The sequence below is a fragment of the Podarcis filfolensis genome (assembly GCF_964270895.1).
Source record: "Podarcis filfolensis genome assembly, chromosome: Z".
NCBI classification, from domain to species: domain Eukaryota; kingdom Metazoa; phylum Chordata; class Lepidosauria; order Squamata; family Lacertidae; genus Podarcis; species Podarcis filfolensis.
This window is the reverse complement of record NC_139617.1, coordinates 4,601,565-4,616,160: the sequence shown is the minus strand read 5'-3', so window position 1 is coordinate 4,616,160 and position 14,596 is coordinate 4,601,565. Positions and strand designations below refer to the sequence as shown.

The 14,596-nt window shown below is 43.4% G+C and overlaps 2 long non-coding RNA genes across 2 annotated transcripts in view; one reads left to right on the top strand and one right to left on the bottom strand.

Moving 5' to 3' along the window:
- The window catches only part of LOC310754134, a 32,278-nt gene extending 27,856 nt beyond the window's left edge, over positions 1-4,422 (bottom strand). The window contains exon 1 of the long non-coding RNA XR_014543645.1: positions 4,379-4,422. This is a non-coding gene — a long non-coding RNA (uncharacterized lncRNA). The remainder of the gene's footprint in view (positions 1-4,378) is intronic.
- A 5,315-nt stretch (positions 4,423-9,737) lies between these two features.
- On the top strand, positions 9,738-14,132 carry LOC310754135. The gene is made up of 3 exons (XR_014543646.1): positions 9,738-9,944; positions 11,897-11,983; positions 12,464-14,132. It is a non-coding gene; the product is annotated as an uncharacterized lncRNA (long non-coding RNA).
- Positions 14,133-14,596: the final 464 nt, after the last annotated feature.

The window sequence follows — 14,596 nt, the reverse complement described above, 5'->3', positions numbered from 1 at the left end:
CAGGCCTTCCTGGGACTATTGAACTTTACCACACCTTCTTACCTCGTAAGGCAGCGGTAGTGGAGCCCCTACACAGACTGTTAGACAAGCGGACCCCATGGGTGTGGGGGCAGCGCCAGGAGGCAGCATTCCAAGCAGTCAAAGACTTGCTTGTCTCAAACTCGCCTGGCACACTTTGGCGAGAGGCTGCCGGTGGTGCTGGCATGTGATGCCTCACACTACAGCACTGGTGCCATCCTGGGGCACCAACTCCCGGATGGGAGAGTCGTGCCGGGAGCATACTTTTCCCAGACCCTCTCCACAACCAAGAGGAACTACTCGCAAATAGACAACGAGGGCCTGGCAATTGTGAAGGGAGTCAAGAAATTCCACAATTTCTTGTATGGACAGACCTTTACTGTGGTGACTGACTACAAGCCGCTGCTCGGCCTGTTCGCCCCCAGGAAGCAGACCCCTCAAGTACTGTCACCCCACATCCTCAGGTGATTGGTTTTCCTTGCCGGATACCAGTATACCCTTGTCCACTGACCCACAAAGGCAATGGGCCATGTGGAAGCCCTCAGCAGGCTGCTACTACCAGAGACCGGCCCCGACCCAGCACCCACACAAAAGGTCATGAGCCTGGAACAGCTTCCCAACCGACCCATTCAGGCACCGGAAGTAGCGTACCACTCCACAAAGGATAGGGTCATCTCCTGGGTCCTGGACTGGGTGTGGCGGGGATGGCCCAACAGCAACCCCAGGCCGGAATTCGCAGGGTACATAACCCACAAACACGAGCTGTCGGCCCACAAGGGGTTCCTGTTATGGGGAAGCAGGGTGGTCATTCCCCAGCTCCTCCACCAAAAGGTCCTCACAGCCCTGCACAAGACACACCCCAGGATAATGAGAATGAAGGCCCTTGCAAGGAGTTATGTGAGGTGGCTGGGGATCGACGGGGAGATTGAAGCCTGAATTAAATACTGCCAGACCTGCCAGGAGTCCTGCTCAGATCCCCCAAGGCCCCCGTCCAACCCTGGGAGTCCGCCCAAGCATCATGGTCTGCATGTGGACTTTGCGGGCCCCTTCCAAGGAAGAACCTTCTTTGTAGTGGTGGACTCATACTCCAAATGGCTGGAGGTCACCCTGGTACCATCCACTTCTATGGCCGCAGCCATCCGAGTATTACGGAGGCTGTTTGCGACCCACGAGCTCCCCGACACTCTCGTCTGACATTCATGTCAGAGGAGTTCCAGACTTTCACAGCACAAACGCCATCCATCATGCACATTCGGTACCATTCCACCCTGCCACCAATGGCCAGGCAGAGTGCATGGTGCGGACCACCAAGGACACCCTCCAATGCATGACACAAGGCAACTGGAAATACCGCCTTGCCGCATGTTACGGCTTGGTCTCTCCCACAAACCCGAGATGACTCTGGCTGTTAATTATTTCAGATTTATTGCTAAAACAACAAACTAGGATGGAGCTCCTCTACTCTTCATCCTCCCGAGAAGATGGAGTTGCCTGGACCGATCTCCTTCCTCTTCCCCAGCACGGAAGCCCCCATCTTCTCTTCTGGTATCTTTCGCGTGTCTCTGCCACTTTTGAGATCCTACGAGATTTGGGAGAGAATGTTTCCTGCATTCTAACCAGGGTGACAGGCCCCATGTCTTACAAGTGTTAACGGAGGGGGGCAATGCTGGTGCCGCCACTGCGACCAACTATGGCGATTATTCCCAGGGGGAAACCAGGTGGAGGGCTGGACAGAGAGGAATCCCAAGGGGACAGCTGGGAGGTGAGACCCATAAAACAGGAGGAGCGGGGAAGGGAGGCAGAACCAGTAAGCCCAGCGGTGACCCCCAAGGCCGAGCAGCCACAGAAACCAGAGCCATATCCAAGTGGACCAGTGGTGCCCGACCCAATGGCCCCCATCGCAGCCAGCAGCCCTGGAACAAGAGCCAGAACCAGGAACCCCTACCAAGGGACACCCCAGACCACAACACATATGTAGGCGGCCAGCATACCTAGATGACTATGAATGCTAACCTTCCGGGTGCAACAGGAACTTAGAGGGGAGGGGTTTTATGTACTAAGCTTGGATCCCAGAACAATAGGCAGGTAGGATCCTAGAATGCAACAACCTGATTGGCCTGCAGGAGCAGCCCAATCAGGCTCCAGGTCCCAATCAGTCAGACAGTACTCATTGTGTAAATAATGTATATAAAGCCTGAGGCTTGGGGGGAAATTCAATCACTGTTCCTATGAGCTGAAATAAAGAACATGAAATTATTACTCGACTCTGAGTATAATTCATGGAAGCTGCCCATGGTGGCTGGGGCAACCCAGTTAGATGTATGGGGTATAAATAGTAAAATTCAAATTATGGAATGGGACATCCCTATTTTCATTGGAGAAATGTTGGACAGTATGGTACCATAGTGCTTTAAATGTGTGTGTGTGTGTGGCCTTCTCCACACAGAGTTGTTCCAGCTCCACACAGAGTTGTTTGTACAGCAATCACAATTGTTTGTGGATTACTTGAGGTCTTCCACAAAGAAGAATTGTGTGGATGCTGATGCGCCCAAAAGGAGAACAGGGTGGGGGGAGAGAGAGACCTGAGGAAATTGGGATTTCCAATATGGAATCACGGCTGACACAGCTCTCCGAGCAGTAGTAGAGCTCAGTTACCATGGGGTGTTAATTGCATGTTCTCTGTGTTGCCATGGAGATCTGCACCACGGGGGCTTCCAGGTCACAGCGTTCTTCAGGGCGGTCTCTCTCCTTTGCCCCAAAGAACCACACAGATCCCGATTGCCACTTTGCACCTGTGAGAAGGTACCGCAGTGGACACGTCAACCGTTTGGCCTGAGGCTTCAGAACAGAGTGTGAGGAGGTGACACTCCAAATGCATGGCTGCCCAGTAGATGCCACACTGAGGTTGTCAGTTATCTTCAACTACAGAGACAAAAGGCAAGCTGTTTAAAGCAGGGAGCTTTTGAGAGGATATTTTTTTACTGTGCAGTGGTAGAAGAACAGGAAACAGAAGGAAGGCCAAAATGGCACTGGCCATAATGGGAATGAGAACGACTATAGAAAGTGGTAGCCCACAAATCTAGGCCATATCTGCACCTTACATAATAAAGCACTGTTGATACCACTTTAAACACTTATGGCTTTACCCAAAGAATCCTGAGATTCTTGATTCTGTGATCCTGCTCCAGGTGGATCACGTTTAGTCAAAACTTTCCACTATGACCTGTCCGTCTTGGGTGGCCCTGCATGGCATAGCTCATACCTTCTCTGAGTTATTCAAGCCTCTTCACCATGACATGGCAGTGATCCATAAAGGAGAATCAAATGGTACTGCAGCCAATAAGGCAGTTACTTGCCACTTTGGTTGTAGTACTGTTTGATTCAAATGAAGAAGGACAAGACATTCATAACATTAATATCCCTATTGCGTTAGTCACTGTGATATACACACATTTTGATACACAGACACCACATATGAGTGGTTAGACGTGTGATGTCTGTGTGTTATATACACAAACACATGTCCTCACACTGCTGACTTGAGGGGCACCCTTTTCCATTGAGTAAAAGTTTTAAAATTGATTGATCTAACTGAGCCATCAATTAAACACTTGACTCCTATAGTCCATATAGTCTATATGGAACTTGCTGAACTGACCGGGAGACTCTGAGACCAGAGAGAAGAGATGGTGGAAGAAGTTTAAGGAATATTTGAAAAAAATATGTTAATATTTAAACCTTAGAATAGCTTTGGAAGTGGATATAGGCTGTAGGGTTAGAAGTAGAAGATAGGGTATTTTAAAATGGTATTATTTGTAAGTGATAAAATGTGAAGTTATTTTAAGTGTGATTTAAAAAAAAGATGGTTAGAAATTATATATATATGTAAACTGCTAAAGATGAAGTAAAATGAAAATCAGATAGGTGGGACTTGGGGAAACCCGCTTAACAATGTTTAGAAAAATAAGGATATGACAAGAATTTGTTCGTATTGTTTGTCTTTTCTGTTTGTGTTTATTATTTGTGTTATAAAATGAATTTTAAAAATTGGGAAAAAACAATTAAACACTCGACCCCTATTCCACAATCTGTTGTGTGTGAACCAGTCAGTTTTTTGTGACTGGTAGCTGAACTTGTGAACTGATCATCTGTGGTGCTATATCTGGGGATGCCCATTCACATTATGCAAGTCCCCACTGGTTGTTGCAGGTAGACATACAAGTATAATCCAGTCCCATGGACAAGCTTGAAGGCATGGAGACTCTTTGATGGGGCTGGTCTCTGCTGGACATAGGGAGGTTGGACTAGAGTGCCTGACTAAGGACAGAAATTGGCAAGGATAATTGAAGTACAGTCATACCTTGGATTCCGAACGCCTTGGAACTCGAACGTTTTGGCTCCCGAACACTGCAAACCAGGAAGTGAATGTTCTGGTTTGCGAACGTTCTTTGGAACCTGAATGTTCAATGGGGCTTCCACAGCTTCCAATTGGCTGCAGGAGCTTTCTGCAGCCAATCAGAAGCCGTGCTTTGGTTTCCGAATGTTTTGGCAGTTGAACGGACTTCCGGAACAGATTCCATTTGACTTCCAAGGTACGACTGTATGTAAAGCTAGGTTTACTCCAGGCATGATGGCAAAGTCTGGTCCCCAGTGCCTCTCTGCCACTATTTACTCCAGCTTTTACTTAATAACATCTATAGATTAAGTCCACGTTTGAAAAGACAGAAGAGAGATGGCATCCAAGATCACAGACGGCAAGCTCAAGGCCTCAGCAACAATAGCTGTCAAGTCTCTAAATGTGTAGAGTATTAATGTCCTTGCACAAACAGGGATGGGACATGAAAGAAAAGTTTGTTTAAGTTGCACCTTTGTAGAAAATTAATTCAGGGCATGTGCTCAGAGTTTCGTTGGCAAGATAAAATACTTGCCTGGCTCCTCCTATCAGCTCCCCTGTCTTCTCTCTGCTGGCTGAACAGGAAGGTGGGAGTCAATGTTATCTACCGGCAAAGGTACACCAATGGAACAAGGCTGAGGCAGAGGGAGGGATCTTCTCCCTTCACAAAGAGAAGATCCACTCCTTCTTTCAACTGATTCCTAAGTTAACAACTATCCTGAAGCTTCAGTTGTGTAATGCTGCTGGCCTATTATTATTATTATTATTATTATTATTATTATTAATTATTTCAACATATTTGTTGCCTTCCACGAAACCTCAAGGTGACATACAATAATGTGGTTATACTACCCTGCAGCTGAAGGATTCATATATTATATAGCCATCAAGTTCTTGCTTGGTCATGAAATGCAACAGGCTGATTCTTTGTCAACAGGGCTCTCTCAGCCCTACTGACCTGGCAAGGATAAGATGGCACAATATTCACGTACAACACCTTCCTTGGAGCAAGACCAGGAATGAACCTGATAAAACAGGGGTGTTGACCCTCCTTGTGCCATTGGGAATGTCCCATCAGTTGCAGCAACCAGCATGGCCAAAAGTCAGAGGCTATAGCAGTTGTAATGTAGCAACTTCTGGCTGGGTTGCAAACTTGCGTAAAATATTGGGGGGAGGGCCAGGTAAAGCCCTGCCCCATATAACTGATCACATGACACGGCGTGCGCGCGCACACACGCACACACACACTGTTTGAATGGCAATGCCCATCAACTTTGCAGGAGCTCAGCCCTCTCAAATATTTAGTGGGGGGGCTGAAGGAACCTCAGCCCCTGGGAGTTTGCTGCTATGACTTCGGGGAACATCAGGTCCACCATCCCTGTAATTAAAAAAAAAAAAAGCTTTTTGAGAATGATTTCTTTCTAGGGCTGTTACCTGATTAAAATAATTACAGTTGATTAACCACATGGGGTTAATCCATTAAATCCACTTAATGTATATTCTGGTTGAGTTGTGTTGTCTTGGTTTTAACTAATGTTGGGGTTTTTGAGTTTATGATTAATCTGTTCTTATTTGCTGTTTGATATAGTTTTTTATTATAGTTTTTTTAAAGGGTTTTGCTGTACTTATTGCAATCTTGCCTTTGTTACTTTATTGAACACTGCCCTCAGATTACAATGTGATGAAGGTTTTTTTTATATAAAACTGGTCAGTAAATGACAAATAAATAAATAAAAAGTAAATGCAATAAAAATGCAATAAAAAGTAGAGCAATAAATAAAGCAACAATTCCGGAGGGAAACACATATTTTATGTTATTTTTTCAGAACTACTGTGCACATTTATTGCAGCCACAATGAGGTCAGTTGGAAAAGGCATTCCCTTCCGCATGTGAGATGTGAGGGCCGCTTCCAAGATTTGTAATTTTACATCATCATCATCATCATCATCAATGCATTATAGTGTCACTGATTTAAATGGCACCCTACAGAATATAAAGAGGACAGGTCTCTGCCTCTATGAGCTTGCAGTCTGAACCAGCAGAGGCAAAATAGGAGAGGCAAGGGACTAGGATCTAGGAGAGCAGGGTTCAAATCCCAACTCAGCCATGATGCTCACAGGGTTGTTGTGAGGATACAAACATGCATGCACCAGAGCTAGGGCAGCATAGTGGTTAGACTGTTGGAACTAAGACCTGGGAGCCCAGTTTTCAAATCCCTACTTAGCCATGAAGCTTGCTTGGTGGTTTTTGGCCAGGCACCGCCTCTCAGCCTAACCTATGTCATCAGGTTGTTGTACAGATAAAACACAGGAGAGAACTGTCTACTTTGAGTTCCTTGGAAGAAAAATAGACAATAAATTGAATAGAAAGCTGTTTTGGTCTATGTAGTACAAAATTGTCTACAATGACTAGCAGTAGCTCTCCAGAATTCCAAAAAGGGTTCTCTCCCAGCCGTACCTGGAGATGAGAGGGATTGAACCTGGGACCTTCTGCATAGGTGCTCAGCACTGAGCTACAGCCCTTCCCAAGAAAATGCTTTGCAAGTATTTTATGAGTACTTCTATTAAAAATAATTCTAAAAAAGAAGAACCTACCTGTGTGTGGGAGAGAGTTTATAGATTTAGTTCTTATTCTTATTCATCGCTGAGGATAGCAGAATTCATTCTGTACTTTCTCCCACACACATTATAAGCCCACAACTGTTTTAACCAGCTCTCCCGCTGCCAACCAAGTTCAACTGCTAGACTCCCTCCCAGCCAGACTTTTCAAGAGTTTGGTGTTCAATCTTATATGACATTGTGAAAATGAACTTTGTGAAGGTCCAGTCAACCTGAAAGTGCCTCATACATGAGGCCCAGGATGACTTAACTACAAATATTTGTTCCATTATTTTCACCTTCATCACTCCTTTTCTGCGACCCTAATACTCCCCCCCCCCCAATATTCTTATTTTTATTTCACTTCCATTAGCCCTTAACTAGGGACAAGACGCACCTAGAGACAAGGGTGAAAATCGAAGCAGGGAAGACTTCATTCCCAGGTAATCTAAAACACTTTTGTCTCTGGCTCCTTCCACTGCCATCATGTGGCCCCTGACAGATTTCCTACATGGGAATGTGGTCCCTCACAGGGAAAAATGGTTGCCCATCTCTGTGCTAGTTACACACACACACACATTTTGGGAAAGCATTCTAGTGATTTCCCAGGACAGGTAATTAAATACATGGACTATTCCTTGGAGCATTTGGACAAGGAGGTGTCATCACTGGAAGCCATAAGCCTCTGGTCCTGGTATGTAGTGTGTTTAAAGAGAGAGGCTTAAAAATAAGGTTGGATTCTGAAAAATGGACCAGATTTGAATGTATGTACATGGTGATGACTATTTTGGTGTGAACCATCTCTTTCCTACTTTACTATTTGCAGTACTTGGCTTTGATCTTGAAGGCATGAGATCATTCTCTGTCCACCCGAAGCCTTCTAGGTGTTAGGATCATTCATCAGTAGAAAAAACACACACAAATCCCTCTAAATCTTTGACAAACTTGCAGTAAAAGCAAACAGCAGAGTTATCTAGGATTACAGTAGTTAAAGTTTAATGTGTTCCCTGGTTTTACAGCAATTCTCAGGCTAGAAGGATCTTCAGTTTGGGCCATAAATCAGTCTTCAAGATGTATAATAAAGCAGACCCTTGGTTGTGTGTACTCTAATAAAGATAATAAACATTCTTCTCCCCTCAAAAAGCAGAAAAGTAATTGCATGAATTGTGTATTTTGCATCTATTGTACAATTTACATCTGCCACGGAAGATCAGAGCTAATCAAAGCTCATTTCCACTGAATCTGTTTAAAAATAAACAAATCTTGTATGTGGAAAGCTAGCATGCCAATAAGAAGATTGTGAGTCTACAGGAAAAGTCTGGCTCTTTCTCTTTCTGTATACAGTACTTGAAGGGATTTTGGAGGGAGAAAGAGAGAAATTCTAAGGGCTCTAATCTTTCTCCATTACTACTACATGAATGGCTTAATGCAAAAATAGTATCTAGGTGGCTTACAAACAGAGTAAAAATGCAGAGTTTAAAACAGAGCAATTGAGAGCGGGGTCTTGTCACCTGGGCAGCCTAGGACCTCCATGGACACTGCCCAGGTCTGGACTGTATCAGCAACTGCTAGAGACCAAAAGGGACTGCTTCCCACCTCCCATATCAAAATAACTAAAATTAAGACATTTGTCTGCAGTGGTCAGGATGCTGGACCAGGAATGCAGAGACCCAGATTCAAATCCTCACTAAGCCCTTTAGCTCCCTGGGAAACCGTGGCCCAAGAAATGCCTAGAACTGCTTTCTCCTGCTAAGGATACATACCCAAGCACTTCCCCATCATCTCAGACGACTATCCATTGATGGAGGCTTGATTTTGTCCCCTGTAAGTTCTATTAATTGACAGCGCAACTGGTAGGCTGGACACTTACATAACCCTGAAAAAGGTTTTGCCTAAATTGCTTTGATCTATAAAACCTTATGCAGCTCAGGGCCCCAATACTTCAAAGGCTGCCTCTCCCCACATGAACCAGCCTTCACCCTATGTTCACCATCTGAGATCCTGCTCAGTGTGCCATCTCCAAGGGAGGTGAAGAGGGAATGGCAAAATGAGAATGGGCCTTATGGAATGCTGTCTTGAGGGAACTGCGTCTGGCACCATCACTGGCTAGTGTTAGGCACCAGGCAAAAGCATTTTTCAGCCAGCCTTTGGCCTTGAACTTGGAGAACTTTAGATATTGTGGCCTCCTTTAGTAGGTGGGATGTGTTAGGCCGCCTTTCATATGTGTATGGATGTTTCTAGCTTTTATTTTGCTTTAGTTTTACACTGGTTTTAATTTTTAAATATATTGTAAGTTGCTTTGAGGTTACTTTTCGTTAAAATAAAGTGACTAGCCAGTGTGAACAACAACATCATAATATGCTAGTTTAGAACAAATGACCCTAGTTTAAATTAAAATACATCTCACCATAGTGGGTGATTTGAGTCCAAGATACCTCAGCAGCTGCCTGATACCTAATATCCCTGCTCAATCTCTAAGATGGGACTCATTGCTAGGGGTCTCCCATGGTTCGGATGCATGCCTCATGTCCAGATGGAGACATGCATTCAGTATTGTGGGTCCAGTTTTTTGGAACTCCCTTCCAGTTCAGGTCAGAAAATCCCCCTCCCTGTTGAACTTCTGGTGCTTAATGAATATTTCTTTTATTCAATCAGACCTCTTAGCTGAATTCTGATTTTACAGTTTTAACTCGTACTTTACTGTTATTGTTGTGGGTTTCTTGTACACCACTTAGAGAGATGACTGTGGTTAAGCGGCATACAAATCGTTGAAATAAATAAAATGAGCAATGTAACAAGGAATTTGCTTCTAGATTTCTCAGAAAAAGGACCAGAAAAGAGGAAGAGATGGAAGGTATTGTCTCACAAGGATGCTAGTGTTTTCTGGATTTTTTCTCCATGCCAGGTAAACAGTAAAAATGACGAATGCCTGAAAGTAAACCAATGATATATTCTTGGGATATTTAGGATTAGCTCTAAAAACAAGTGTAATTGGGGAAGGGCTCTTCTTTCTTTCTTTTTTAAAAAAGAATCCCTTGAAAGAGGATACACTATTAGAATCATAGAGTCATAGAATTGCAGAGTTGGAAGGGACCATCTAGTCCAGTTCCCTGCAATGGATGAATATGTAGCTGGCCCACACGGGGATTAAACCCACAACCTTGGTCCTATCAGCACCATGTTCTAACTAACTGAGCTGGTATCTGAAGAAGTGTGCATGCACACAAAAACTTATACCAAGAACAAACTTAGCTGGTCTCTAAGGTGCTACTGGACAATTGTTTTATTTTTTATATATATTTCAACTGCATCAGACCAACACGGCTATCTACCTGAATCTACAACTGAGCTAAGCAATTGAACAGCACTGCTAGATAATAATAAAAAATGTTATCATCAAGGTTAAGTTCATGGGATGTTAGGGTTGTGAATATATCTATCCAGGAGTTTTCTCATCCTTCTAATATACTGGGATTTGATGATTGTTGCATGGGGGGCAGGATCTCCAACGCATAAAACATGTGGTCATCAGGACCATAATTTGTTGGTCCATCTAGCTCAGTGTTATCTGCACTGACTGGCAGCAGCTACCCAGGGCTTCGGACAGTAGACTTCTCAACCGTACCTGAAGATGCTGTGAGTTGAGCCTGGAACCTTCTGCATGCAAACCATGCAGTCTACTGCAGAGCTATGTCCCACTCCCAATTTCTTCATCAAGATTTCTGATTTATGGTTTCTAAGGTGTGTATGAAGGTCTGTCATTGTTTCCCCCTCCCCCAATGTACTGGAGGTGGCATTTGTGGTATCAGCATTTTGCAACACATATCTAGTGAGAACACTAGTTTTTCCATGGTCATACTTGTTTTTGACCCTTTGGGAGGGCACGTTACCTTCACAACACAGCAGTTTCTCCCTTCCCACCCACAATGGGCTCAATGGGGAGCCTATTACCCAACCATTTCCAGAAGTTTCATATGAACTTCATTAAGTCAATTACAGGGTGAACACATCACCGTTTCGCTGCAATTAGTATCAAAACGCTTCACTTTCCCTAATATAAAGGAGCAGATGCAGACACAGACGGAGCACCGTGTTTTCGTGAAATATATCTCAGCTCACATATTAAATCTCGCAGCCAAGCTTGGGGGGGGGGAGCCTCTCCAGACCCTGCAAATGTTGGAACAGATGTAGACTGATGATACCCATTTAGGCAGGTTGGATGATGTTCTGCAAGTATTTAAGGAAAGGTGCCCTAATTATAAGTAAAGTCCACCCAATGAGTGGGTAGGAAAGGGACAGCTTTGCCATTAGTTGGATGGGGTAGTGAAACCATATTGTGCTGCCATTTTGCAGTAGGAAAGGTGAGCATTGGGGAGAGACCATGGTTCAGTGGTGGCCAAAAACAGGCTTTGCTCATGGAAAGTCTTCAGTTAATAACATAACAGCATAAGAGTCTTGACAAATCAGGTCAAATGCTGATCAAGCCAAGCATTCCCATAGATGGATGCCTATGTGAAGGAGGCAATCAGGGTGTGAATTCAACAGCACTCTCTCCAGTTGAGATTCCCAGCAGACCAAGAATATAAGAAGATTGTGTCTGCTGGCTCTGGCCAATGCCCACCTAGTCCAGCATCCTGTTCTTACAGTGGCCATCCACATGCCCCAAAGGGAAGCCCACAAACAGAATCTGAGGGCAACAGCAACCCTTCCCAGTTGTGATTCCCATCAATGGATATTCAGCGGCATATTGCCTCCAATAATGGAGAGAGAACATAGCCTTAGGAGACAATGAAATATCGAAACTGTAGGTGCTTTGTATTAAATGCATTACATCAAATGTGTCAAACTATTTAATAAGCAGCTTTCAATTAATTGGTTGTATTTAAGGTCTTTGGTGTTGACTAATGATGGCTGCCATGTCTTGTTTTCATCTTGCAAGATTTCCAGATATTGGCCTGGATAGAGTTACCCCCAGTAAGCAAAACAGCTATTGAGAATATTTTTTTTTTACCAGCACTGAAACTACTAATGCAAATTGCTGGTAAACAGTGATTGCATCATGAATACTGCAATTGTCTGCAACCTAGCAGAATGGATGGTTTAATAAGAATATACCCATGAAGATATGAGCACTTTGACGGGAATAAGGAACTGTTTTTCTTGCCAGACTGAGAGGAACCTGTTCAAAGACCAAAGCCAAATGTGTGTGTGTGCATGCGTGTGTAATCTGATAAAGGAGAAAAATGATCTATTGCCTGCTGATGAATGGGTTTAATTATTAGTTGTATATATTTAATGGCATGTTATTTCAATGCTTTCATCATTTGGATTCTGTTGTATTTGCATGAAGTGAGATAAGGAGGATAATAGATTTTAAAATGTTTTAAAATCAAAACCCATTATTTTTGCAAATATAATTGCCCTTAAATATCTCTCTTCTCTCTCTCTCTGTAGATAAATGATAGATTTCATCTGGGGAAATTCTACCTCTGGCACCATACCCTAAAGAATATCATTTTCTGCAATTGCCTCTGTACTATGGAATGCCCTCCTTCCCTCTGCCATATGTGTAGCAGGCATCCATCATTTGCTTTGGACATCTTGTAAAGAGATATCTTTTTTGCCCAGGCTTTCTCTGATCCTGTTTTTATCTGTCTGGATTCCACGAATTCCTGTTTTTATTTGCTTTTGTATGCTTTATGCTACTGTTTTACTGGTTTTATGTTGCATTTCTGTTTTAATGATATGGTTTATTGTCTTATGTTGTAAACCACATGGAGATTTCTTAAAATATTAAGTGGTTTACAAATGCTTTTAAATAAATTAGATGGAGCGATGATACATAGACATTTAGGGAGTTAGTTGTTTCCTTGTGGTTTAATGGTAACTTTTTATGTTGTTTTATAATATCGGTTCATTGAACTGCTTTCTTGCGCATTGCCTGGAGCAGCTGAATTTGCCTTATGTTTATCTACAAATAAATGATTTTGCTAAATAAAATTGCAAAGCATCCTTGCAAGGGCAGATTCTGCTGACCTCCACCCAGCTGTATTCTCTGCAGTGGAGAGGACAGTTTGTTTGTTTTTCTATGATATGAAAACTGAGAATCACAAGCAGCCAATCACACATCTACGACTGCAGTGGGAACAACACAAAACAGAGCCTGCAAAACTTTGAAAGGGTGGTTTAAGGTGCTTTTGGTCATCCAGGCAAAGATGACCCATTGTGCTTCCTTGCTCAAAGCCTTCTGTTAATACTATTAGAGCCAAAGTTTCGGATTTCAGATGAGGCATGTTGGCAATTACAGGCTGAAACAGATGCCCTTGAGAATGTGGGTCAAGTATTCAGGGCTCCAGTTTCATGGTCAAGGGGATCACAAGAGACAGCGACCTAAGAAGAACAGGAAGATCTCTTCAATGACCAAATATCTACACAGAGGGCAAGGGAAACGATGATGGAGGAGAAACAACATATTTAAACTTGGCTTCTGGTCTGGCAAATGGTACACATCTCTATTCAACAAGATTACACACAACTTGCTGGACCAGGCCAAGGTGGGTGGGTGCAGACCAGCTATGAAATGTTCCTGGTCTAAGCCATCTTGGTGGGATTTATCTCTTGGGAGATGGGAGGTGGAGGATTGTACTGAATACATAAATGAACAGAGCTTGCTTCCCACAGCAGCCAACCAAATTCCTCTGTGATGCTTTCAAGCGGGGCAGCGGAATGTATGAATCAGTTGATTTCAGTTTCTCCCTGTTTTCATGTTTTCCCACCTTAACTTTGTAATAAGAATTGTAAGGTCTTATATATATAATAAATGTTCATAAATGTACCAAGCAAACATGTACATAAATATATAAACCTCATTTCTGAAGAAGCACAGGAAGACAGTCCTGAAACCATTTTGACTCCCAAACTGACCAAATGTTTTCTCTGCAAGGAGGGAGGGGGTGAGGGAACCTTCTCATAGTCTCAGGAATTGGGTAATCACCATCTCAAAGGAATGGCCAGACTACCAGGAAAGGCAATCAGATAAGGCATTATCAGATAACCTGGCAGACAGGAAAAAAAACAACATTCAAATTTCTGTTGTAGACCGCCTTTTCTGTGATGTAGGTTTGATGTTTGTGGGGGTTGGCGTTGGGTTACACCCCTTCTGTGATGTATGTATGATGTATGGAGGGATGGTCTTGAGCTCTAGGGCAGGGAATTTCAAAATAGCTATATAAGGGCAAGCACATATGGTTAGTGGTCCTCCTCCTCTCTCCTGCGTGTGAGGGAAGCACCCTGTTGCAACAGTTTAATAAATTAATTACTAGCTGCTTTGCTTCTCAGTATTCTCTGGTAGGCCTCTGTTATTTTCTCCTACCGATGGAGAACCTACAAAGAACTCTATAAGGGCTCTTGTGTACTCCATAAGGAAATAAGGGGAGATTTTGTTTACAACAACTTCACCCTATTTTTACATCAATTGTTTTGAATTTCCAGTTAAAAAAGAAAAATCTACACAAGAATGTGCATACATTTCCACAGTGCTTTCCCCCCTAAAAATACGTTTAGGGGTACTCTCATTTTGACTCAAGA